The sequence below is a fragment of the Gorilla gorilla genome, chromosome 12, assembly GCF_029281585.2.
Source record: "Gorilla gorilla gorilla isolate KB3781 chromosome 12, NHGRI_mGorGor1-v2.1_pri, whole genome shotgun sequence".
Taxonomy (NCBI): domain Eukaryota; kingdom Metazoa; phylum Chordata; class Mammalia; order Primates; family Hominidae; genus Gorilla; species Gorilla gorilla.
In genome coordinates, this window is record NC_073236.2 from 79,420,036 (window position 1) to 79,444,724 (window position 24,689).

Sequence of the window (24,689 nt, forward strand, 5' to 3'; positions counted from 1 at the left end):
TCCCTCACTTTTGTTCTTCAATAAATCACTCAGGACAATCTGCTTCTTCTTAGTGGTGTGTTTTCCTAGGGTTCAGCCTTCGTTTGAAATTCTAGAACGACAGAGTTGCAGTAAATATGGTCAACCTACGTGTAATTATGCTGGTATGTCAACTTTGCCCCGCAGAGTCGGGTCTGCTCTGGTTAACCAGAGGCCCCCCTGACTCAGAAACAAGACCTCCTGCAGGACCCTGTGGAGGGCCGACCCCAAGCCCTGTGTCTGAAGGGGGTAAGACAGCCCATAATTACACTCATTGTTTAGGTCGGAGCACAGGAGGGTTTACATTAAAGACCTCAGCTGGCACACACAGCATGCCTATGGAAAAAATGAACCGCTCTCCTCCACCCGCTTCCCGGTCCCAGCATTGCCTGTCCAAGGGCTTTGGGTTTCACAGACGCCTTCTGTGACTCCACTTTCTGACCACTCCTGATTAGAAGCTTGGCTTCCCCCAGTTCTAAAAGACGTCTCAATCCAGAGGTTTGGAAATTGAGCCTTTCAAGAATCACAGCATGTAGGTCTTGGGAAGGACCTAGAGATGATGCTGTAAGTTGGTGTCTCTTAAACTTTCATGCTCACAGGAATCACTTGGAGTTCTTGTCAAAATGCAGATCTAAATGTGGTAGTCTTGAGGTGGGGCTGGAAAGTCTGCATTTCCAGAAAGCACCCTGGTAATGCCCTGTGCTGGTCATTGGACCCCACTTGGAGCATCAAGATTCTAAGCTAAGCCTTTCATTTCACAAAGAATAAAAGGGAAACCCGGAGACCTGGAAGAGCTTGTTGGGGCAGAGTAAGGACTTGAGTCTTCCTCTTGTCATGGTGTTGTCCTGGCCCTGCACAGATGCTCCTGGCAGGGATGGTGTGTGTCTTAGCAGAGATGGTGGTCCCTTCTGGAACCACACCTAGAATCCAGGAGCAGGTGGCTTTTCCCCAGATGCTCTGGAGTGGATTGGATCCCCAGAGCTCTTGATGTGAGCCCGCAGGCTTCAGTAGTTGAGAAACTGGATGATAGTAGACCACTCACTATAAGATCCTGCCTGGAATCTTCAAAGGGGGCACAGGAAAGGAGGGCCTATTGAACATGCTGTGTATTGAGAGATGTGTGTGTCAGCAAACCCCAGGCTACTGATGCGACATTTTGGATAGGCAAGTGAGATTTGGAGGGGAGAATATGTGGCATCACGATAGAGCGGAATGGATATTTTTAGTAGAAATCAAGGATCAGGTTGGGTGCGGTGGCTCAGGTCTGTAATCCTAGCTCTTTGGGAGGCAGAGGCGGGTGGATCATCTGAGGTCAGGAGTTCGAGACCAGCTTGGCAAACATGGTGAAACCCCCTCTCTACTAAAAATACAAAAAATAGTCGGGCGTGGCGGTGTGCGCCTGTAATCCCAGCTACTAGGGGGTGCTGAGGCAGGAGAATTGCTTGAACCTGGGAGGCGGAGGTTGCAGTGAGCTGAGATTGCACCACTGCACTCCAGCCTGGGCGACAGAGACTCCATCTCAAAAAAAACAAAAACAAAACGAAAATCAGGATCACAGACTTTTTTCCAGTCTACCTCTGTGGGATCTTGGACAACCTTTCTAGACCCTCTCAGTACAGTGTCATATGTTATGTGCTTGAACCCAGGTACTAGGGCACGTGCTCTTTTGAAGTTTATTTCCACTCTAAAATTCAAATTGTGGATATTATCTCTTTTTCTCTCTCTAATTCTCTTGCTCCTCTATCTTTTTCTATTTTTATCTGTGTCGTGGCACTTTGGTGTTATATATACAGTTGTGTACTGAAGAATTGACCAAAAGAGGGGTCTGGCCTTTGCCCTTGGCTCCTGGGAGGCAATCTCTAGGCCCCTGAAGTGTCCAGCCTGATGTCTTTGTTTGTCTGGGGGCTTTGGCAACTGGACAGTCCAACAGTGTGTTTCATAATGGGGGCTTTGGGACACACCATATCAGTTCTAACCTCCATGGGAACTAGAGGCATAAGGTATTGGCCTGAGCCTCCACTGAGGGCTGGAGACAGAAAGTCCACCATGTGGACGTTATGTGACTAAGCCCCAAGGAAAACTCTGGACACTAAAGGCTTGGGTGAGCATCCTTTGTTGACAATACTCTGTGTGCATTGTCTCACATTGTGGCCAGGAGGAGGCAACACCATCCACGACTCTATGGGGAGAGGAAACTCAGAGGCTTTGCCTTTAGACCCCTCCTGGATTCCGCCCTACGTGTCTCTTCTCTTTGCAGATTTAAATGTGTATCCTTTTCCTATAATAAAATCACAAGCATAGCGCCTTCCAGAGTTCTCTGAATCATTCTAGTGAATTATCAAACCTGAGGGTATTTGTGTGAATCCCCCAAATTAGTAGCCAGCTGATGTGTCATGAGGATGGCATGGATACCCTCAAACTTGCGCTAGTGTTTGAAATGAGGGAAGCCTTGTGAGGATTCTCCTTTCAAACTTTGTAGTTGACTGAACTCTTAACAATAGCAGTGCATCAATTTAGCAAGTATTCTGGGGAAAACAAAGAAATACATCAATTCCTTTAACCAAAGCCTGCCTGGTTGTAGAGTGGATTAAAGAGTCTAGGCTAGAGTCTGGTGGATTAAAAGCCTGAACTTTGCAGAAAGACAGCCCCACAGATGGAGCTGGGCCTTACTACTTTCTGGTTGAGGTGGGCATGTTACTTAAATTCCAGAGCCTCAGTTCCCCATCTGTAAAACATACTTACCTCGAAGGTGTGTTGAGAGAGTGACATGAAATCAGATATGTAAAGCACAGGGCATACAGGAGCATTCCACACATGGTCACTGTTGTGGTTACTGTTAACATTATTGCTTCTGGCTTTGTTGTTGGTGTGATTTCCATGTTTACCTACCTACTGATATATGAATTACTACTTTGCCTTGTTCAAAATAGTACTTGATGACTCAGACAGATGGAAGTAAGATAGCCTGATACAATAAACTACCAAGAAGTAGGAAATAAGTATTGGGTAAATGGCAGTGGCTGCTGAGGGAGAAGTGGGGGTCCTCTCTCAGAGTCTCTGGGAGGCTGGGTCTGGCTAAGGGAAAGGTTGCAAGATTGAGCCTGGCTAAGATTGGGAGAGCTGCCGCTTGAGACACGATGACATGTCTTTATATCAGAAGTAGGGGTAATCTTGTAGGGGCCAAAAGGTGAGGAGAACAGCAGCTGGCCTGGCCTGGAGGAGTTGAGAGCCAGGCTGTGCATCTCTAGACTAACCCATCCATCTTTATGTCTTCCATAGATTTCTGTTTGGTAAGCAGAGTAGTCATTAATACAGGTGTGCACTGTGCCATAAAGAGCTAGGGGAGAGGGGAAAGGTGGCATTTGGTTTTGGGAACCTTCCATCTCCCTATCCTTTCCCTTCATTTTGTCATTTCGGGTATTGCCAAGTCTCTACAGAGGCTCATTTCCATTTTCTGCTAATTCATTACTTGAGAACTAAGATATTTACTGATAATGGTTCTAGACATTGCCCTTCCAAGATCTGTATTTTAATGAGACGGAGGAATCTCTTTATGAGCCAAAAGAATAAAACTGTAGTGATAAGATATGGTGATAAACTTCATTGATAAACAGAAAGTGAAACTTAAAACATTAACCTCACAAGTCTGGGTGCAGTGGCTTAGGCCTATAATCCCAGCACTTTGAGGGGCTGAGGCTGGAGGATCTCTTGAGGTCAGGAGTTTGAGACTAGCCTGGGCAACATGGTGAGACCCTGTTTCTACAAAAAATACACAAATTAGCCAGGTGTGGTGGTGCACGCCTGTGGTCCCCACTGCCTCAGCTACTTGGGAAGCTGATGTAGGAGGACTGCTTGGGCCTGGGAGGCAGAAGTTGTAGTGAGCCGAGATTGAGCCACTGCACTCAAGCCTGGGCGACAGAGTGAGACCTTGTTAAAAAAAAAAAAAAAAAATTAACCCTACAAAACAGCAAAACTCCTATCCTCAAACCCTCCAGTCAAATCCTAGAGAACTGCTGCTCGAGAAGTTCTTACTAAGCTCTCTGGAGTCCGCAGTTAGGAGCAGAGTCCTGAATCAGATGCCCGTACCTGAATCATGGCTCTGACACTGATAAGCAGGTCCCTGAGCCTTTCTGTGTCTTAATTTTTTTTATCTGTAAGATAAACAATAAAATAACAATAGTGACTATCTCATAGGGTTGTTGGGAGAAATAAATGACTTACTAACATAAAATATATTGGCACGGTGGCTCACGCCTGTAAAATCCTAGCACTTTGGGAGGCCAAGGCAGGCAGATCACTTGAGGTCAGGAGTTTGAGACCAGCCTGGCCAACATGATGAAACCCCATCTCTAGTAAAAATACAAAATTTTGCCGGATGTGGTGGCAGGAGCCTGTAATCCCAGCTACTTAGGAGGCTGAGGCAGGAGAATTGCTTGAACCCAGGAGATGGAGGTTGCAGTGAGCCGAGATCACGCCACTGCACTCCAGCCTGGGTGACATCTCGAAAAAAAAAAAAAAGAAAAAGCCATTATCTTTTGGGGGTCAGTGGTGTTTTAGTAAAAAAATCAAACAAATAAAAACACTGTATTAGGGCAGTTCAGTGTTTTGATCACATAATACTTGGATTGCACAAGTTGACCACTGGCATCATAGGGTCTCTCAGAGTTTTAACCAGTGGGCCAGGAATCAGGCAAACAGATAAAAATGTGGAAAACAATGTCTTTTTGTGATTCACCATGTCTGATTAGCAGTGGGAATGTGCATGGAACAGATCCTGTTTGGTTAAATAATAAAAACCAACAGTCTCTTGCGTTTGGTAATAATATATTTGAAGTACTGGGGATGAGCAGTTTCTGGTTTGATGGTCTAGGTCTAGATTTCCCCAGCCTTCTCTTTGAACTTGACCTTCAACCGCTGGATCTTGAACCAGAAAACAGTTGAAAGGACATAGTGGAGACAGCGTGGGATCAAGCATGAAGACCGAGCTATGTGAGTCTGGATCAATCAGAACTTTTGTGAGCCTCAGTTTCTATATCTTTAAAATGAATACCATAAAACTTTCTTCACAGGGCTGTTAGAAGAACTAAATGAGATGATGCATTTGGAATGTTTTGGAAATGATTAAGGGTAGTGCAAATGTCTATTATTGTTTTGTTTTTGAAATGTATTGACTCCTGTCATTGCTCCTAGAAGGTGGCCCAGACAGGTTCAAACCCTTGCCCAGGATGAAATAGAGGGAGGATGTGATATGCTTTAGGGCTACTGTTGGCTGAGCTTAGCAATCACCTCTCACCCTTGTCCAGCATGTGGGTCTGCTTGCCTTCTGATCAGGAGCAGATGTCTGTCTTCAGTCTGAGTTTTCTGTCTGCTTGGCTGAACTGTAAGGATCTGTGCTACGTGTTGGATTGGGTTCCATTCTGTCTTCCATCACTGATTAATTTTGTGACTCAGTTAAGTCATGGAGGTCCAGTGTTTTCATGGATTGGGCAGCTCTGGTTCTACCTGTCTCAAAGAGAATTTGGAAAATAAAGACAACTAAAGGATTCAAAGTAAAAGCACTCCTTGTCAGGTTTTTCCATTCTGGAAGCAGGATAGCATCATGATTAAGTACACAGACTCCTGGGTCGCTGATTGCAGGTCGGTTAGCACTCTGGGCCTCAGTTTTCTCATCTGTAAATTGAGAATAACAATAGTAAACTGGGGTAATTGTAAGGATGAAGTGACTTAATCATGTGAAGGGCTTCATTATAGTTCCTGGTCCGGGTCAGTGCTCTGCAGGTGTTAGCTACTGTGATGTAGGACATATACTGTATCCCCCCTTTGAATGCAAGATTTCTGCAGGAGAAATAGGCGCAGAGGTGTTTGGGACCCTTTGGTCCTTGTTTTTCTGTAGTATTTTCCTGTAAGTCACTGGCAAGTGGAAAATTGGCCAAGCATTACCAATCTTTGTTAAAAAGTGTGGAAAAAAGGTGTTTAAAGATAAATCCCCTAAATAACAACCCTTCCCTGACCATCTTTTCCTAGAGCCTCAAAAGCAGTTTTGTATTTATATGAAGCTACCAGGAAAAAGGCCCCTGTGTTTGAGTTAACACATACAATAATTTATTCTGTGCTAGTTGCACCATCACAGTTGAAATCTCCTCTCATATTCTAGAATAGATGGACAAGGTCATGCTGCTAGGTTGGTCAGTTAGTTCTACTTTTTGTTTACAAAGATTGTGTTCCCAAGTGCTGCAGGAGGCACTGTCTATTCTCTGACCTGCTCTGCAAAGTTTAGTGCAGGCAGGCAGCATCCCATTTTGCAGAGCAGGAGCCCAAGACCCTGAGGTACGTTTATTGGCCATTTTCACCATGAGTACTGATAATGATGGTGTTATTTTGAGATTAGTAAGGACAATTTTGGACACTTCTTGCTGGATAGAAATCCTCCATGAAGGAACTTGGGAAGGTTTCCTAGGGAAGCACGCTGGCCTAGGCCTGGTTTAGGAAGGTTCAGTGGATGTTCATTATGATTGTTTGCAGGAAAATAAAATTGATGTGATACTTTGAACATGTCACTCAAAGACTACCAATGTTGACCCCAGACACTTGGGATCTCAGCTCTTGGCTGGAGCTGGGCATTCTTGCTGAGTCCAGAAGGAAAGAAAAGAGCCAGGTGAGCAGGGCACCAGGAGCTCCGGGTCTGTGTGGCTGCTGGCTGTGGCACAGGGCTGAGAGCATGTACCTTGGGAGGTTTGTGCCTGATGCAACAATGAGGTTTCCAAGAAAGCTTTCCATTGCTGTATTATTGTTTATAAAGAAAAGAAAGTTTTTGTTTTTTTCTTTCCAAACACACGGGTAGAATTTGTCCAGTAGAACTCAACAACCTGGGCCAAAGAGGAGGGAAAGGAAGGTCATTTCTTATTGTCTTATTGGCGATTGTAATTGTGGTTCTGAGGCTGGCGTTGTCCAGGATATGGCATAGTGCAACATTCTAGGAAGTTGTGGGAACATTTGGTATTAGCCTTGGCATTCAGATCCAGGAGCTGTGTCAACACTGGGGTGGTGACATCCTCTTATCTGTTCACTTAACAAGTTTCCTTCCTACCCCATTTACTCCTCATTCTTTCTAGAAGAGATGCTATTTTCTGAGAAAATGTTTTGAAACATCTGAGGATTCAGTGGTAGAGGCTGTGGTGGGCATCCCAGATCCCCGCTTCAAGACCAAGGCATCCATTGTGCTAGCTGCCCAGGGAGAATCAGCTGCTGATGGTCCACAGCTGGTCTTTCTCTAGAACCAGCCCTGGCAGAAGGCAGTGGCCTTACCCAATCTTACTCCCATTCTTCCAGGGGACCCTGCAGCCAATTAGTTGACTTAGGAATAGAAAAGCTGGGCTCCCTTGCTGTAACTTGGAACAGCTCAGAAGGGCATCCCACCTCCAGAGCTCCCCAAGGGAAGGAGGAAGCCTCTGTTACAACCGCACCACACTTCAACTCCCTCACCTGCCTCCTCCTGCTTTCCCTTTTCCCTGACAGGGGTTGTTCCTGAGTGTTTCCCAAATTGCTCTGTACCACAATCTCTGACACAGAGTCTGGTTCCAGGGAATTTGATGTAAAGTAAGTCCCTTGGCACCATGACTAGGGATGAAGCAGTGTCTCTGGTCTCTGACATTTTCTATCTTTTCTAGAAATGTTCCCTTGTCATTTTTTTCCAGCCATGATCTTGGGGGCAGGGACTTTCAAACTCATCTAGGTCAAAATTGTTTACATGCATATATCTGCATGCCATGCAGATGGAAATTCTGAAAGGACACCCTCTGAGGTATTCACAGTTATGGTAGGAAAGGAAGTGAAGAGCGAACTCCGATTTTAACTAAATAAACTTCCATATTGTTTAAATAGTGTAATGAAAATAAATTAATGTATCGCCTGTATAATTACTATTGTTTCTTACATTTTGGCCTATTTTAGAATCTGAGGGTGATCATCTCACCAACCCATGTATTCGCTATCCCCAACCTTGTCGTTTCTTCTTCCCCACCTCCCTCTCATTCTGTGGGGGCTCCGTGCAGCTGGTCCTGAGTGTTGGGGTAATGGTGGGGTGAGAGGTGGGGAAGTGAGGATGACCCCCAACCACAGGGGTCAGGGGTCAGCTTCGGCTACTCGCTTATTGGAATGAGTCAAAGTACAACAATAATCTGTACCCCTTGCCACGATGAATTGATGAAACCTTCCTATCCCAGTGTTAGAGGAAGTGTTTACTATTTTGTTATAGTAAATAAGAAGGGCTTCCCTTCTTCCTGCTGAATTCCACATAGAAGCATGAGGATTTAGTGCAAAGCCAGCACTCTGATGTGGCTCTGTCTTTCCAGATCTTTCATGGTCCGGAAGACCATGTCTGGCCCCTGATCTACTGATAAGGGATGGTTAGTTAGGAGGAGGGGCCCGGGGGTGGCTGCCTTTCTCCCTGAAAATTGGTGTCAGTGTTTAGAGCTACCTCTTTGGTTTTGGAACTTATCTGTAATTTAAGGTGTCAAGGTCTGACTCTTTTCATTTGGGGCAAAGAGAAGCTGTTTTCACTTTGGGGAGAAGGAGAGGGGTGAACTTTCATACTCACTCTCTCTCCCGCCCCTCTGTGAGTACCAGGCTTCTGTTTCTCTCTTCCAGGTAGAGCTGATTACTCAGAGCACAAGATATGAAAGGACAGGCAGTCCACAGACATCGAATCTTTTAAAATCACTTAACAATTGAACAGTAACTCCTGAAATGGAAGCCCAGATCCTATACCTCGTTCTAAGAAAAGTTACTCTCCACCACCATGCCTCAGTTTACTCACGTGGAACACTGAAGTTACAGCACCGAACAGAGGCTAGAGGGGGTGGGTGTTTGCTAAGTGGGACCTGGGGCTAACCTTTCTGATCTGGCCTGTCTCCCTAACGGGGCTGTTCAAGACTCAGTTGGGTTAATGAATGTGGCTGTATAAAGCAGAATGTTTGTAAATATAAGACTGTCATCAATTTAAAGCAAATATATGGTTTATTTGCTTTAAATAAGGTCTTCAAATAAACATCTTCCTGGAGGTCAAATGCTAAAGTGCACGTTACCATGGGTGGATAAGAAGAGACTACTTTGTCCTGGGGCACTGTTTTCCAAAATGTGTTCCAAAAAACCCTAAGCACAAAAGATGTTGCTGTAGAGCAAAAAGCTGTATGTATGTATGTATGTATGTGTGTATGTATTTATGTGATCAGTGTGTTTGGGAAGTAATGCATACACATTTGGGTGAAGGAGGCTATGAAAGTGAATTCTTATAGAGGAGGAAATAAATAACAAGTTATACAGTTATTAAAACACTGATAAATGCCACAAACATGACAAAATCTAGAAAACTAATGCAATATTTTTACTCATTAATTGCTTGACATATTTCTATAATACTTTTCCTTCTATATTTTATAGCTCTGCACTCTTTGCTCACCTCTTCATATGACAACAATTTGGAAATCTTTCCTACAAAGAGGCTAGAAACCTAATTTAGTCTTTCCCTAACATGATTGATGAAAATTTATTTTTTGTTATTAATAATTAAGAAAAGGTTAGCTTTGTTGCTTGTTATTGGTACTATCATGTGAAGTTTTAGGATTGTTGACAAATTTGGGACGTCTCTTAAGTTTCCTTCATATGTGAGCTGTAAGATTTCACAAAGTTCTGAGTTTTCTGGTGCAGTAATTTATCTCACCTATTCTTTAAACTGATGACCCTCATTAACCAGGCCTTGAAAGGGCCCCATCTAGAGAGGGGTGGTGACACTTAAGCTTTATTCCCATCAAGGTACATTTGCCCCCGTACAAAACCTCTTCTCCTACCCCTCCAGTATTTATTCAGAGAAATTTCAAACCGAAGGAAAAGTTGGAAGACTAGTGCAATGGACACTTGTACAGCACTCGCCAACATTCACCAATAAACATTTTGCTACATTTGCTTTACCTCTTTCTCAATCTCTACCTCTCCTTCTCTCCTGTCTATGCACACACACACACACACACACACACACACACACACACACACATGCACCCCACCAACACATCACACACCACACATACACATGAGTTCAGGCTATATTTTCTAGGAATGAGGACATTTTTGTACATAGCCATAATACTATTATCATGTCTCATAAATTTTCCATAGATATTATTATGTTATCTAATAAACACTCCATATGCTATGTGCGTATTTACTAATTGGTATCAAAAGTCCTTTGTAACCACTCCCTTTCCTTTCCTTCCCCTCTCTTTCCTTTTCTTTTTCTTCATTTCCTCTCCTTGCCTCATCCTATCTATTAATCTTTGATTACATTCTTACTTTTTGGTTCACGATGTCCTAGGATTACATTGCTCTATTTTACCCCCAGAGCTGGAATCAGCCATTCTCTCCAAGGAACCCTGGTTCAAGGATCCCTGTCAAAAACAAAGCATCTGTTAACACGTGGCAGATGCTGGGACATTACACTGTGGGGTGAACACCACCCTGTTATCTCTGGATCCCCTCTTTGTGAGCCAAGTCCTTGGGTTTGCTACTTAAGTACCAGGGAGACCACAGATGCTGGTGACACCTGGAGACTTTTTATCAGGTATTTGAGAGATGCGGTTTGTCCTGTGGAAAAAGGCTCAGTCTGCAGACCCCTGGCCTTCTCTTGTGTACTCCTCTTCTGGCTGGGAGGTGGGGTGAGGAGAGAGTAGACCACAGAGACAGCCTGTAGCAAAGGAAGAAGAAATTTCTGGAATTTTTTTATATTTAAATACTACTCCTCCCTGTGTGACATCCAAGTCATTGTTTAAGGTCCACCCAGTGTCCTCTCTTAAAACACCAGTATCATGTCTGTAGATAGCTGGGAAGTCAGTCTCCATCTGCATCTCTGGACCCTATGGTAGGAGCCTATGAAGAACAACCTGAAGCTTTGCGAGGGCCTTCAGCTATGGGTTTGGACATTGTCCAGAAAGAGCACAAAGTTTCCCCTTACAACTTCTGGGAGGACAGCCTTGGAGACCTGCAAACACATCCTGAGCTAGGGAGAGTCAGCAGGCCTGGGCCCTGAGGGGCAACCAGGGGTGACAACTAGGGTGCATTACTCAGACTTGCTTCCTGGTGCCACTTCAGAGGCATTAATATGTTTCTTTTGAGAACTGTCCTTTGAAAGAACTCTTGGAGTGGAGCTGATTCTGTAAACTTGATGCTATCTGGAAACCAGAGGACCAAACAAGCAGCCTGAGGAGGCCAGGAACCCTGGGGATGCGACCCAGGTATTAGTTGGAGAGCCCAGGAGAGGCCCCAGGGAGGCGCTGATGAAGTGGGACAGGACGTGATCACTACTGTGAGCTTCTAGGTGGGGGACAGGGCAGGAGAAGCCCCTCCCAGGGGTTGCCCGAAGTAGGCGCCTAGGCTGAGACCGAGGACCCTGGCAGGAAGGCCTTCTATAGAGACAGGATCTTCCATCTTTCTTCTACAAGTGGCTGAAGGAGGAAGTTGGAAAATCAGTTAACGTTTCTCCAGTGCGATCTCTTCACCTACAAAGCTGCGGATTAGATGACTAGTTTTCACGCATTAAAAAAAAAAAAAAAATCAGCAAAATGAGGCCTTCTGTGGAAGCCCAATTAGGTAGAAGTGCAGCTGCTCTATTTGAAGAGGAAGTTGGGGCCCCAAAGCCTTCCCAGAAGTCCCCTCTGCCAACCTTCCTCCACCCCTCCGTGGCCCCTGAAGGGAGCTCTGGTTTTTCTATAAACAGATTCCATCTGGAATAAAAAACAAAGGTCTGAAAAGTTTTTCTCATTCTAAACATGCAAATACAGGCAGAAAATTGATTATTTGGAATCCTGCGTGGAATGCGCTTGTGAGGGCTGGTGAGGAGGCACAGGAAGTGCCTTCAGCATCATGTGTTTAGATGGCTGGGCGGGAGGGCCATCGAAGGACCCTGGAATCGTTAGTACTGTTGGCGCTGACGAGGGCTAAGTGGACCAGAGAAGCCCGTGTCCTGTGGCTGTGGGTCTTGGGTGTGGGGAGTCAACGGAGCCGCTGGGTCCAAGTCTGAACGTGTCCTGAAATGCCTCCTAAAGCCTTCATTGTTTCTGGTCTGCTTAGCACAGGTCTGCATTAACACTGTGTAGAATGGCTATAGGCTTCCTAGAAAATATGAGCAAGGATGGTAGTTTTGAGACACTCTGTTCTGCGTAATTCTTGTTTTAGAAGAGGATTCATTCTATGTTTGCCCAAGATTCATAAGGAGTCTGTGCATACTAGACAAGAACTGACACTTCTGGAAGGTTTTAATTTTCAAAGAACATCCTATGATCTCATTTGATCCTCACAACAAATCAGAAAAACAGGCAGGGTAGGTATTAGACTCATTTGCAGATGAACAGACAGAAGCCTAAGGGAGGGTGAGTGGCGTGCTCACACATGGCTGGCACCTGTGAAGCTGGGACTGCATTTTCGATTCTCCAAGCCAGCCCCAGCTTCCCAATTCTGTGTAGATAGTGGATCAAATGCAGGTGGTTAGAAAAGAGTTTTGTTGCTGTGGCTTCTGTGAGCAAGATCAGCCACGGGCATGGTTAAAGGTGGAATTAAGACTTCTTACCAACTCCACTAAGTAGCTCCTCTAGGCTTCAAATGCCACTGAACATTTTGGGATCCACTGGGGAGAGTAGTGCCCACCCCCACTCCTGCCCAGGCTCCCGTTGTAATTGCTTTTCCTGTAGCTCCCTGGGGCAGCAGGATGTGGCAAGAGTCTACAGACTTGAATGCTACTCCTAACTCTACTGCCAATGGTTCATGTGTCTTGGCAACTGCGTTGACCCTCAGAGGATATTGAACTACAGCAGTGTTTCTCAAAGTGCTGTGCTTGGGCCACCTGTGACAAAATTACATGTGAGTGTGTGTGTGTGTGTGTGTGTGTGTGAGTGTGAATGTCCTGTGTGTGTATATATATTCCCAGGCTGCTCCCCAGATCCACTGAATCAGAGTCTATGGGCTGGGGCATCTTCTCCTTCGTTGATTCAGAGACACACTCAGGTTTGACGACCACTAGGCTAGAGGCTCCCCAAGTATCCTTCCAACTTAATGCCTCCTTTCTGCAATAACCCTCTTCCTTGACTCTGGGTGGGCTGAGATTTCTGTAGCGAAGGGTAGGACTTGATTTAACAGTAGATTTAAAAAGCTGTTTCAGGCAGACTTGCAAAAACCTGAGAGTCCAAGGGGGAAGTTACAGATTAGGGGATGCAGGAGTGAGTGCGGAGTGAGAAGGCACCTGTGTGCCTGTTTCAGAAATGAAAGTAACTTCCTAAACTCTGCTCATGCCAAGCAAAAGTATGGGTACTGTGTTGCCGCTTATTAAAGACAAAATAAATCACTGTTCCAAGGAGACACTTCTTGCCTTTTCTTGCTATCCTACGTCTACTTCTCCATGATTCAGGTGCTGACGAGGACTTTCACCTGGGAGAAGAGCTCATTCTTCCTATCGTTTCCCTGGGAAGAACATGGCTGAAACAACTTACTGTACAGACCACAGAAGTGAGACCAAAAACACTGAGATGAGGAAGACGTCAGCAAAAGAGTCATATTTTAAAATATGTGCAATACTTATTATAATTGTTCTGCACACTCCTATGGTGTGTTAAAAGATTTCACACTTTATAAGGTCTGGCTTCCAAGCTGAATATGATATTGTCTTGTACTCAGGTTGCATATAAAAGTGGCTGTAACAGCTTAAAGAGCTAGTCTTAGGAGTAGACTCACAGACCAGTGTTAGATAGTTTATGCTTATGAATTTGAATTTGAATATTTTAATACACCAGGGTTGATAAAGTCATCAAAAGTGTCATGGTAAAAAGCCAATTCCTAGGAGGAGACCATTGTCTTAAAAAATTATTAGCATTTATAGCTTATGTGGGAACATAAGTTCTACTCACCGAAGACTATAGAAGAGGTGGTTTCGTGATACAAGAAATGTGCTACCTGTACAAATTTAATGTGAAGTGAAAATAGTGTACCTATGTGAGTGGGATATCATGCAGATAACTTTTGGTTATTGAAGGTCTCCTTGTATAATTTAGGAAGTTATTTATTGTCAGCAAATACTTGTAAATTATTTCCAGCTGCCATGAACTAAATTTTAGGTACACTCTTTTCTGTGAGACACAGAGGTGCTCATTTGGGAATGGATTCTGGCCAAGAAGTATGCATGATCCACTGGCCAAGAAGTATGCATGGGAGGTAACATTTGGAAGAAGAAAATAAAATTGGCCAGGCGGGGTGGCTCACGCCTGTAATCCCAGCACTTTGGAGGGCTGAAGTGGTCGGATCATGAGGACAAGAAATCGAGACAATCCTGGCCAAAATGGTGAAACCCCGTCTGTACTAAAAATACAAAAAATTAGCTGGGCGTGGTGGCGGGCGCCTGTAGTCCCAACTACTCAGGAGGCTGAGGCAGGAGAATTGCTTAAACCCAGGAGGCAGAGCTTGCAGTGAGCCGAGATCATGCCACTGCACTCCAGCCTGGCAACAGAGTGAGACTCCGTCTCAAAAAAAAAAAAAAAAAAAAAAAAAAAAAAAGAAAAAAGAAAATAAAATGGACCCCCACCAATGTCCTGGGTCTTCTGTTCTCATTCTTCTTAACTCTTCAAAGATCATACACAGCGGATCTCAGGTCAAAGCTGCAAGTTGTTTTAGTATCCTGGGATCTTCTGTAGCAGAGCCAAGATATGAGTTTTTCTAAACTGGTAGGCTCATTCTTCCTGGCTCCGTATCTCTCTCCCTGTGGCCATTCCAGGGTCCACCCATGAACAGCCTCATTGCAGCTGCCAAGTCACCAGCCAGCCTATTGGACAACCGGCCTTTATATTGAAGCAGGCGCTTGACATTCCAGCCCTGTTTCCCTGCTGCCACTGCTGCTTTCTCCCATCCAGTGATACTGAAATAAACTGTTCAGGTGAAATGAAAATATCTAGAAAGAGGCCTATAACTCTGTGTCAATGGAAAGCTACCTGGGATGTGCATTAGCTCTGCAAGCAGTAGTGTGGGGAGATACTCATCCTGCCAGGGTAGCTGTCTCCACATGAAACATCTTAATTTGGGTTTACTATAGTTAGAATATTTTGCATATTACTGTTCTTTATTTCAAAATTATGCCTACTTAAAAAATAATAGTTCTTTAAAGAGTTGCTAGGTTTCCATTTCTTTTGCATCATAAAGACAGAGCATTATGGATATTTCAAGAAGTAAAGATAAGGGATAATATCACTCATGATCCCTCACACGATTATTATTTTTGTTTATTTCATTCCAGCCTTTTTAAAAAATAAGTATGCTTTTATCTAGTTGTAACCACAGTGTCATACTATTTCCAGTTTCTTTTCCCACTTAGCATGTGTCATTTTGCATTTTTCCATGTTACTGTGTAGTCTTTATCCTCCTAATGGCTACATGAAGGTCCATGGCTGTGTATCATAATTTACTTAACCATTTACCTACTGTAATCATTTTGATTGCTTTCAGTTTCCCACTGTTACAAGTCATATTGCGATGGGCATATTTGTGCATATCGTTTTTCCATATTTGTATTATTTGTTGCATTTTTTAAAAAGTGTCATTCAGGAACCAGGATATTTGCTCAACAGTAGGCATTGCATTTGAAACTAGTGGGGAAAAGGGGCTTTATAGAACAATTACAGTGGGAAAATGGGGCATTATTTAACAATTTATTGGGTCTTCACTATTCCATAAGTTGAGGAGAACATGTAGCATTATGAGTATTACCACAGTCATAGGCGTTCAGACACCTTAAAAGTACCTGTGATTCATTCAGAGGTCTTGTGGTGTTGTTATGACTCTTCTGTCCTTTGCAACATACTTACTTGCTTTGGTGCTGGTTGTTATTGCTTTATTGCAATTTCACTGCCATATGCAGGTGCACAAGAGCCTATGTGCGAAGGTGTTAAATAACGTAATCGGAATATTCTTTGGTCAACATCCTCCAGGAAGGATATCTGTGATATCCTATTTACCTGAACTTCACCTAAGGTGTGGGTTTTTGTGGTGGTAATAAGAATACCATTCTTGTCTTTTTTTGTTTTTGTTTTTTTTTGTTTTTTTTTTCCTCAAGATGGAGTCTTGCTCTGTCACCCAGGCTGGAGTACAATGGCATGATCTAGGCTCACTGGAACCTTCGCCTCCCGGTTTCAAGCGATTCCCCTGCTTCAGCCTCCTGAGTAGCTGGGATTACAGGCACGCGCCACCATGCCTGGCTAATTTTTTGTATTTTCAGTAGAGACGGGATTTCACTGTGTTGGCCAGGCTGGTCTCGAACTCCTGACCTCGTGATCCACCCACCTCAGCCTCCCAAAGTGCTGGGATTACAAGCATGAGCTACCGCGCCCGGCCCATTCTTGTCTTCTTTAATGTCAGTAATATAGCACTTAGTGAGTGTACAAATGAAGGCTGTGATCTTCTACTTAATATTTTGGAGGCGCTGGATGTATTGGCCACTGGCATGCCAAATATGAGCTTGTAATTACAATGACATTCTCTTTTTTTAAGGTTTATGAAGGTTTTATTTAATGAAACATGCTTAAGACTAACTAGAACACTGTTCTGTCCCTCATTCTACCCCTTTGTCTTCTCCATTGAACTTCATGACCTCAGAGTGAATGTGAAAGGGTGAGTTTTGGGAGGCTGGGAAGAAGGGTGCACAGTAGTGGGTCTATGTGAGCTAATAGCAGGGAAGAAAAATCAGCACTGCATTTTTTAAATGGGGGAAAAAATCAGGAAAAAGGCATGCATAAAGGATTTATCCCTTCCATGAAACATTGATTAATGAAATCTAGTATAAACGGGTGTCATGCCCTTTAAATATTAGATTTCATTACTTAGTGGATGGTAGGCTTCAGAAAGGGGATACCCTGTCTCTGCTGGCTCTTTATGGACACAAATGTTTCATGCCCTTGCAGTGATCAAAGATGCAAATGCCTTGGGTAACCGAATCATGGGACAGTGTGAAAGATTGTGCTGGACAGATGTGTTGTCAGGAAAGGGCTTTGGTGATAAAAGGGACAGCTGTCCCCAGGATGGGGGTAGGGGAGAAAGGAGTCAAGCAAGAGGGAAGGAAGTATGCAAGGGAAGGTGACCCAACCACATGAAGCCAGCCACTTGGGCCCCCAGCTGGGAAACTCCACCAGCTTGCTAGCTCTTCCGGTTCTAGTAGGGCTGGCCAGACATCTGGCCTCTGTTCTAATTAAAGTGGGCAACTAATTTCGTGGCTGCAATGAAGAAAGCGGCAGTGAAATCTTGATGGCTGCAGGTTCATAATAAGGCCCTATACAACTTTCCAAGACTAAGGCATTGCCAAATTATTTCCATTTCCTAAGGGCCATTCAGTTCAATTCTGCTTAGATTTATTGAGGACTAGCTCTATAGAAAGCCCACACCCCAGCTCCAGGAAGCCTCTATCTATTAGGGAAGGCACATGAGGAGACTATGGTGTAAAAGAAATGAATTAAAGACCGTGATACAGGCACATGCAGGGTTCTGTAGGAATGTAACAGGGAAATAATTTATTCATATTGAGAGAATCTGGGAAAGCTTCCTGGTGGAGTTGGCATTTGCTCTGAACTGTTAATTCTGAAGTTTGATTCTAGGCAAACATTCTGGAGGATCGCCATGAGCAGAGAGGCAGATTTTCTGAATGGAATTTCTGGAATTTGTCCTCTATGGGAGTGAGATAAGAAGTTCATTCTAGTATAGTCACAGAATTCCCCACATTTCATGGGTGGAAGCTCAGGCCCTGTGGTCTCTAAGACTAGGACTTGCACAAATAGAACGAGCTGGGAGCCTAGCTTTTCACCCGACTTGAATTGTTGGAGAAGGATCAGGTTGGCCCCTCAGTATGTGGCCTATGTTTATGCTCCAAATGGTGCATATGGTAACCTGTTACTATCAGGAATAATTAAGCTGCAATATACCCAAGTTATCTCCCGCTAGGTAGTTAACCTGCACTTGGCTCTGTTGGTGGCACTGGCGGCAGGCAGAGTGAGGGCTGCCCACCTTCATGGAAATGAGCCAGCTGGAGCCCACTTGTTATCCATGTCCTTCCCTTTGGTGCCCATCCTCCATCCCTCTCCATCCATCCTCCATCCCCTCTTCCTTAAGGCCTCTCCAAGTACCAAAAGAATGGCTGGCGAGACTGTGCCAGGGATCAAAAAACTCCCTGATTTTATCTTTGTTACTGAAGGTGAAAATGATCTGCTATGTATATTTTATAAGAAAATGTGTTTTGTTTCTAGTTCTACAGCTAGCCCTCCCTTTCCGCCCCCTAATAAGCTCATGTCAGAACTCTGAAGTCAGTTTGCCGTAATGGTAGCCTAAAGGACATATTTTGTAAAAATGAAAAATGAACATATTATTTATATATCAATAGTGTAAAAAGCATTGATCAATGCAAGCAGCCTGTTGTTTTACTTCTCTACTTCCCCTCTAAACCTCCTTCGCCATCTCCTGCTTCCCCCTCCCTTCTTGCCCCAGGTGCCCACGACACTCCTACCATTTAGAGAGAGAGTTCTAGCCTGTCCTGGTCAGTTTGTGCTGGGATCCGGCCTTTAATATGGAGCCTTCAACGGCTGAGCCTCCAAAATGACTCTCTGACAGCCAGCCATTAATTACCATCATCCGCGTCTATTTCATTCATCCCTCTCCCTCTCATGTAGAGGGACAGCTAGGGCTGAGGGCACTCAGGGAAATGTAGGCACGATTCCATGTTCTTTATGCAGAGAGGGCTGCCGGAGACTTTGTTGGATGCAGGGGCTTTAATTGAATTGGCTTGCCAATAAAGCTGTTGTCATTCAGTAAGTGAATTTGTTGTACTACTCGAAGCACAGCTGCTGCAGACAGCCCGGAATTTCCTGAAGGCAAGCCAGGCCCTCGGCTCGCCTGGGTTCTGCCTTTTCCATTGATCCTGAAGGCCATGCAGAGTGTCCCCCTTCAGGGCTTGGTTTTGGCACTGATTTGGATGCCATCGAGGAGCACGGGCAGGCTGGGATTCAGCAGGAACCTGGAGAGCCTGTGGGGTGTGACCCTAGGGAAGAGATAACTCAGGAGTGTTAGGGGTGGTAGCTATCAGGCAGGAAAGGCCTACGTACCACAATTGGGTATTTTTTTCAGTGTCCAGAAAGACGCTGCCTTTGGCTCCATCAGGCTAGTCATAAGAGAATATCACTTCCCATTGTAAAAAATTGAGAATATGACAGTTAATATATTTGTAGGGCCTTGTTTAAGAGGTCAAGTGGTATTGAGAAAATGCAGTGGCATTAGAACTGGCATTTGTTACTAGGAGATCATTGGGCCAGAAATGCTTTACTGCTCCCACAGTTTATAAAACACAACAAGATTGGCAGGTTGCATGATTTATGATGGCTTTAAAGTAACATCAAGATTAAGGAAAGTTTTTCAAGGGACTGCAGGCCATTTTTATTTTCTGCATCCACGCACATGAGTGTAGTGGGCTCAAGTGACTAAGAACAAGAGTGGGAGGAAGATTTTCATGTTTCTGGTGGTGTCCTTATACTTTAAAATAGATGGGGATTGCTCACTGAGCTCTTCATTCAAGGGATTTTCCCCCTTGTAATTTGGAATGATCTGAGCAGTGCTTGAGCCTTTTCAGGGAGCCTACTGTCCAATTGCAGTGGAGGGTTCATAGAACACAGGGATCCCTGGTCTACTTTCAATTAGTCAGGACTAGAGGATTTCCCAGCTCTTTACACCTGTTCTCCAGGGTCTGTCTACCTTTTGGCTGTTTTGTTGTCTCCTTTACCAGGAGGCTGGAGAAGAAGGACCCTGTAAGTCAAATGTAGTTTTTGTTTGAACCCTAAAATTCTAACAGCCCAGAAGCTCTTTAAAAGAAGCCTATGTATTGGCCCCATTAAACTTTTTTTTTTTTTTTGATCCAGGGTCTCGCTCTGTTGCCCAAGCTGGAGTGCAGTAGTGCAATCATGGCTCACTGCAGCCTTGACCTCACAGGCTCAAATGATCCTCCCACCTCAGCCTCCCAAGTATCTAAGACTACAGGCATATGCCACCATCACTGGCTAATTTAAAAAATTTTGAACAGACTGGGTTTCCCTGTGTTACCCAGGCTGGTCTTGAGCTCCTCAACTCCTGATCCTCCTGCCTTGGCCTCCCAAAGTGCTGGTATTACAGGCATGAGCCACTGTGCCTGGCCTTGGCTGTGTTTTGATATGGCAAGTGAGAGTTGGTTTCCTACATCACATATGCAGCTTTGAAGCTTATAAGGAAGAAAGATGGTGGAAACTCAGGTGAGAGAGGCTTTGGGACTTGGTATCAACATGAATATCCGGCTGGTGTGAGAGTGATGTATGTGTAGGTGCTCCTGTGTGTGTGTGTGTGTCCGTGTGTGTATTTTTGAGAGAGAGAGGTTTGCTTCAATGCCTAACTTTGGCATGAAATAGAGAAAATGATGCTCCTTACTCTAATAAGTAAATCTGTTGACAATACTTTTTGCTAGGTACAATCACATCTTTGTAAACTCTTCCCGCAAATCAAATCATGACAGAAGATGTGGCCATGGAAACAAAATCATTACTGTTTTGTTTCAAGAAGGTGGACTGAACCACAATTCAAGTGGAAGGTCCATCTTCTGAAGTTTCGGGCTTATACTAGTACTAGTTTTTTTTTTTTTCCCCCCCAAAATTGTTAATTTTTTTTTTTTTTTTGGTGAGACAGAGTCTTGCTCTGTTGCCCAGTGGCACAATCTCGGCTCACTGCAACCTCTGCCTCCTGGGTTCAAGTGGTTCTCCTTCATCAGCCTCCCAAGTAGCTGGGGACTATAGGTGCATGCCACCATGCCTGGCTAATTTTTTGTATTTTTAGTAGAGACGGGATTTCACCCCGTTAGCCAGGATGGTCTCGATCTCCTGATCTCGTGATCTGCCCACCTGGGCCTCCCAAAGTGCTGGGATTACAGGCGTGAGCCACCGTTATCGGCCTCTATCTTCTCCTCTTCCTGTGTTTTCTGTTCTCTTTCTTCTGGGCTTTGCCTTCTTTCTACCGTTCCCTACTCCTCCTCCCTGGCCTCCCAGGTCCTCCCTGGCCTCCTGACTTCCCCTTTCTTTCATATTTCTAAGTCTTTCCCTCTTGATTTCATCATATATCAAACTATCTAATAATAGTATTAAAATTTTACTTGTCTTTACACACATGATTTCATTAACTTGCTTCTCCAAGTGATTACTCTTTCTCCTTTTGCATTGGTGGGGTTTGCGTAGCTGTTCCTCTTTGAAGAGGCCACCATGACTCTGGCGATTTGCTCTGAGACACTACTTTCCACCAACTACCATGTTGGGTGGAAGAGGCAGATCCAATTTTTAACTTTCTAAGGTGATAAATTCAGGAAACCCCAGCTGAGGCCAACTCAGAATATCATTCGTTTTGGTTTCTGCTTTTCATAATTGAGTGCCTTTTTGTACTTCTCTTTGATAAGTGGAATTAACATCTCCATGTGAACTGGAGAAGCTAAGTTGGTGGTAGTCCCTTGAGGATTTTGTGTCTTGCTCTGACACCTTCATTGACTTCATCAGAATTTAGATGTATTAAAGGATCAAGGAGTTGCGCTTATGTGCATGAAGTTCTCAAGGTGTTTGGAGAGCCTGTTCCTAAGCCAAGTTCTGATGGTCCCTAGGAGAGAAAACTTTTCACCTGCCAAATGAACACAGTTTGATGGAAAAGTTCATGACAAGCCAACATAATACTTTAATCATTTTCTAGCAGTGACTCAGCAGTTATGGAAAATGACTATGGGAAAAATACCAAAAAATTCTTCTTTTCTGTCTTCCCCTACTTTGGTAAGCATTCTTTTCACTTCTCCTTCCAAGACTCAGAATTGTACTTTCATTCCCTTGTTGCTTTTCTTCTCAAACTGGGGAGTGTCAAGTGAGGTGGTGGTGTCCTGGGTGAACCCTGGGCTGTAGGATAAACATGGCAACTTTCACGGAGCATTTATTTTACTTATGAATTTTTGAGGAAAATGTAATTAATGGAAAGATCATCATTACATGATGGAGTCAAATGCAAAATTGGCATTAACGTTAAATAAAGCAGGAAACTTCAAACTTTTTTTTTTTTGTTGTTGTTGTTATTGTTTTTTCTTGTTTTTTTTAGCCAGAGTCTCATGCTGTCACCCAGGCTGGAGTGCATGGAGTGCAGTGGTGCTATCTTGGTTCACTGCAACCTCCATCTCCTGGGTTCAGGGGATTCTCCTGCCTCAGCCTCCTGAGTAGCTTGGATTACAGGCACCCACTGCCATGCATGGCTAAGTTTTGTATTTTTGGTAGAGACGGGCTTTTGCCATGTTGGCCAGGCTGGTCTCGAACTCCTGACCTCAGGTGATCTGCCCACCTCGGCCTGCCAAAGTGCTGGGATTACAGACGTGAACCATGGCGCCTGGCCAGGAAGCTTCAAACTTCTGTTTGAGGTTCTCCAGTTCAGCCCCCATCTCACAGTCTCCAGAAGTAGGATTCTGCTCTTCAAAGGGGTGGGGAGGTGCATGACCCTTGAACCAATTACTCTAGTGGATTTCTTATCAGAGCTAACACAGATTATTTGTCTGACAGTGAATCTTAACATCCTTGGGGCATGGATCTTACTACATCTATAATGTCAACTTCAGTCATCCCTACTAAAGGCATTAGATATTTGCAGTTGTGTTATCTGCAATGTAGGAAGGGCAAAAGTCTTGGGTCAATTTTAACTCTTCTTAGTTTACGAAAATGTCAGGAGTACATGTAGGCAACCCATAGTCATTTGGGGACTTGTCATTTGTGTGTGGATTATCTCAGCTTCTTATGTTCCACATTTCCACTTACCTGCTTTTGGACATTTCTTCACTCATTAGGTTATTTGTGATGAGTCAAATCCCAAATACACAATCCCAGATCAGGCTCAAGAAAGACATGCAGAGTATGTGCTCTTGGCAAAGGCCTCCTGATTTCCACAGGGCTTTGACCCCATGCTCGATGTGAAACTCCTTTTCCCGCTGAATCTGCTGCACCAGCATGGGTCTCAGGATTCCCTTAACCCTCCGGTTCAAAGCCAGCCTCAAAGCAGTCTAATAGTCCTCTTAGTCCTTAGCCCCACACTCTGATCTTGGTCTGTCAAGTTTCTCTCTTGGAACAAGAGCAAGCACAGATCCTCAGGGAAGAGCAGGCAAAGAGGAAATTTCCCTTTGAGGCCAGAGAAGAGTTGATCCAGGGCGCCCACTCTTGGCCAACCCTCAAAGGTAGTGGTCCCAGGCTCATCTTGCCCCTCCATTGCAAGTGGGTGCTAAGTGAGAAGCATGAATAGATGAAACGCCAAATAGCACCCTGAAGCAGGCATCCACACTTCCTCACCCTTCTCTCCTCATAGGCAGAAACTTGGGGGTGGGAGAGGGGGAAGAATTAGGGTAGCAAGGCAGGCATGTGGGGGGCAGGGTTGGAAGGAAGTTTAATGTTCGGATGTGTCAAGTTTCTCCTTGCGGCTGGAGTGTGAGACTAATATTTTGCCCCTACCAAAGGAAGGCCATGGCTGATAGAGACAATGATATTACATGCAATGCTTCTTTCTTCTTTTTTTTTGGTTCTTAGGTGTGGCAAAATGGCTTTGTTGTGGTGGAAGATGAATTGTCGTCTCAAGGGGGCAGAGGACTGCCTGTGAGCTTCCTTAACATGGAGCCCGAAACCGGTGTTTGCACAGTCCTTGAGGAAAGGGTTTGCTCAGCAAATTAACAGTGTGAACAGGACTGCAGGAGGGACCATTTACCTACCTGAGAACAAACTGTTTTCTAGCTCTTTAGCAGCACCACTTACACACAATTTTCATGTGCTAATGGCACGTGATTATTACCTAGTTAGTGAATATACGTGGAAGACATAAAATAGCCTTTACTATCCCCTGGTTGAGATAACTCGCTAACTCAGACTTGCCGGGTGCTCTGAATTAGAGAGGTGCTACAGGAATGTCCTCTCGGATTTTTGGCGTTGAGCATGCATGCATGTGAGCAGGGTGCCATTTCTTCAGAAGAAAAATAAATGACAACATTCTGTTTTGGGGCTTGAAACTGCATGACTGAAAACATAAAGGTGACAACTGTGATATGCTTTTTTAATGAGGGCAAAGATGTCAAGAGAAACCAGCCTTCTAGGAACAAAAGAATACTCTGTCAGGTGCAGTGGACTTAAGACCTTTTTCTCTCTTGGAATAATGTCCTTAAAAATAACCAAATTTTCCATTCAATAGAAAAATGTTCATCCCTTCCTCCCCATCAATATGAATTGTTGTCTTGGAGCATGGGGCACTAGCAAGCCATATTGATTTTGGAAATTAAAATGGGAATGTTGAAGAGCGTTTTCAAAGAATTATATGGGATTTTAGCCATCTGAATGGCTTTCTTTTTAGGGTCAGTGAGAGTATTCTGGCTAAAATGTAGCCCATTGCTTTAGAAATAGTTTCCTTAATGTCTTTCCTGTCGCCCCTGCTGGGTCTGTGCAGGAAATGTAAACCAACATACAATATGTGTGTTTATTTTCATGTCCCATTTTATGGGAAATTGGATGGGGTATTCCACTGAGGCTTCAGCTACGATGTGTTGACAATAT

The 24,689-nt window shown here is 44.2% G+C and overlaps 1 long non-coding RNA gene across 1 annotated transcript; it reads left to right on the forward strand.

Moving 5' to 3' along the window:
- The first annotated feature begins 489 nt into the window (after positions 1-489).
- Positions 490-24,311, forward strand: LOC109025685 (uncharacterized). The gene is made up of 4 exons (XR_002004608.4): positions 490-582; positions 4,889-5,007; positions 13,466-13,594; positions 23,679-24,311. It is a non-coding gene; the product is annotated as an uncharacterized lncRNA (long non-coding RNA).
- The last annotated feature ends 378 nt before the right edge of the window (positions 24,312-24,689 follow it).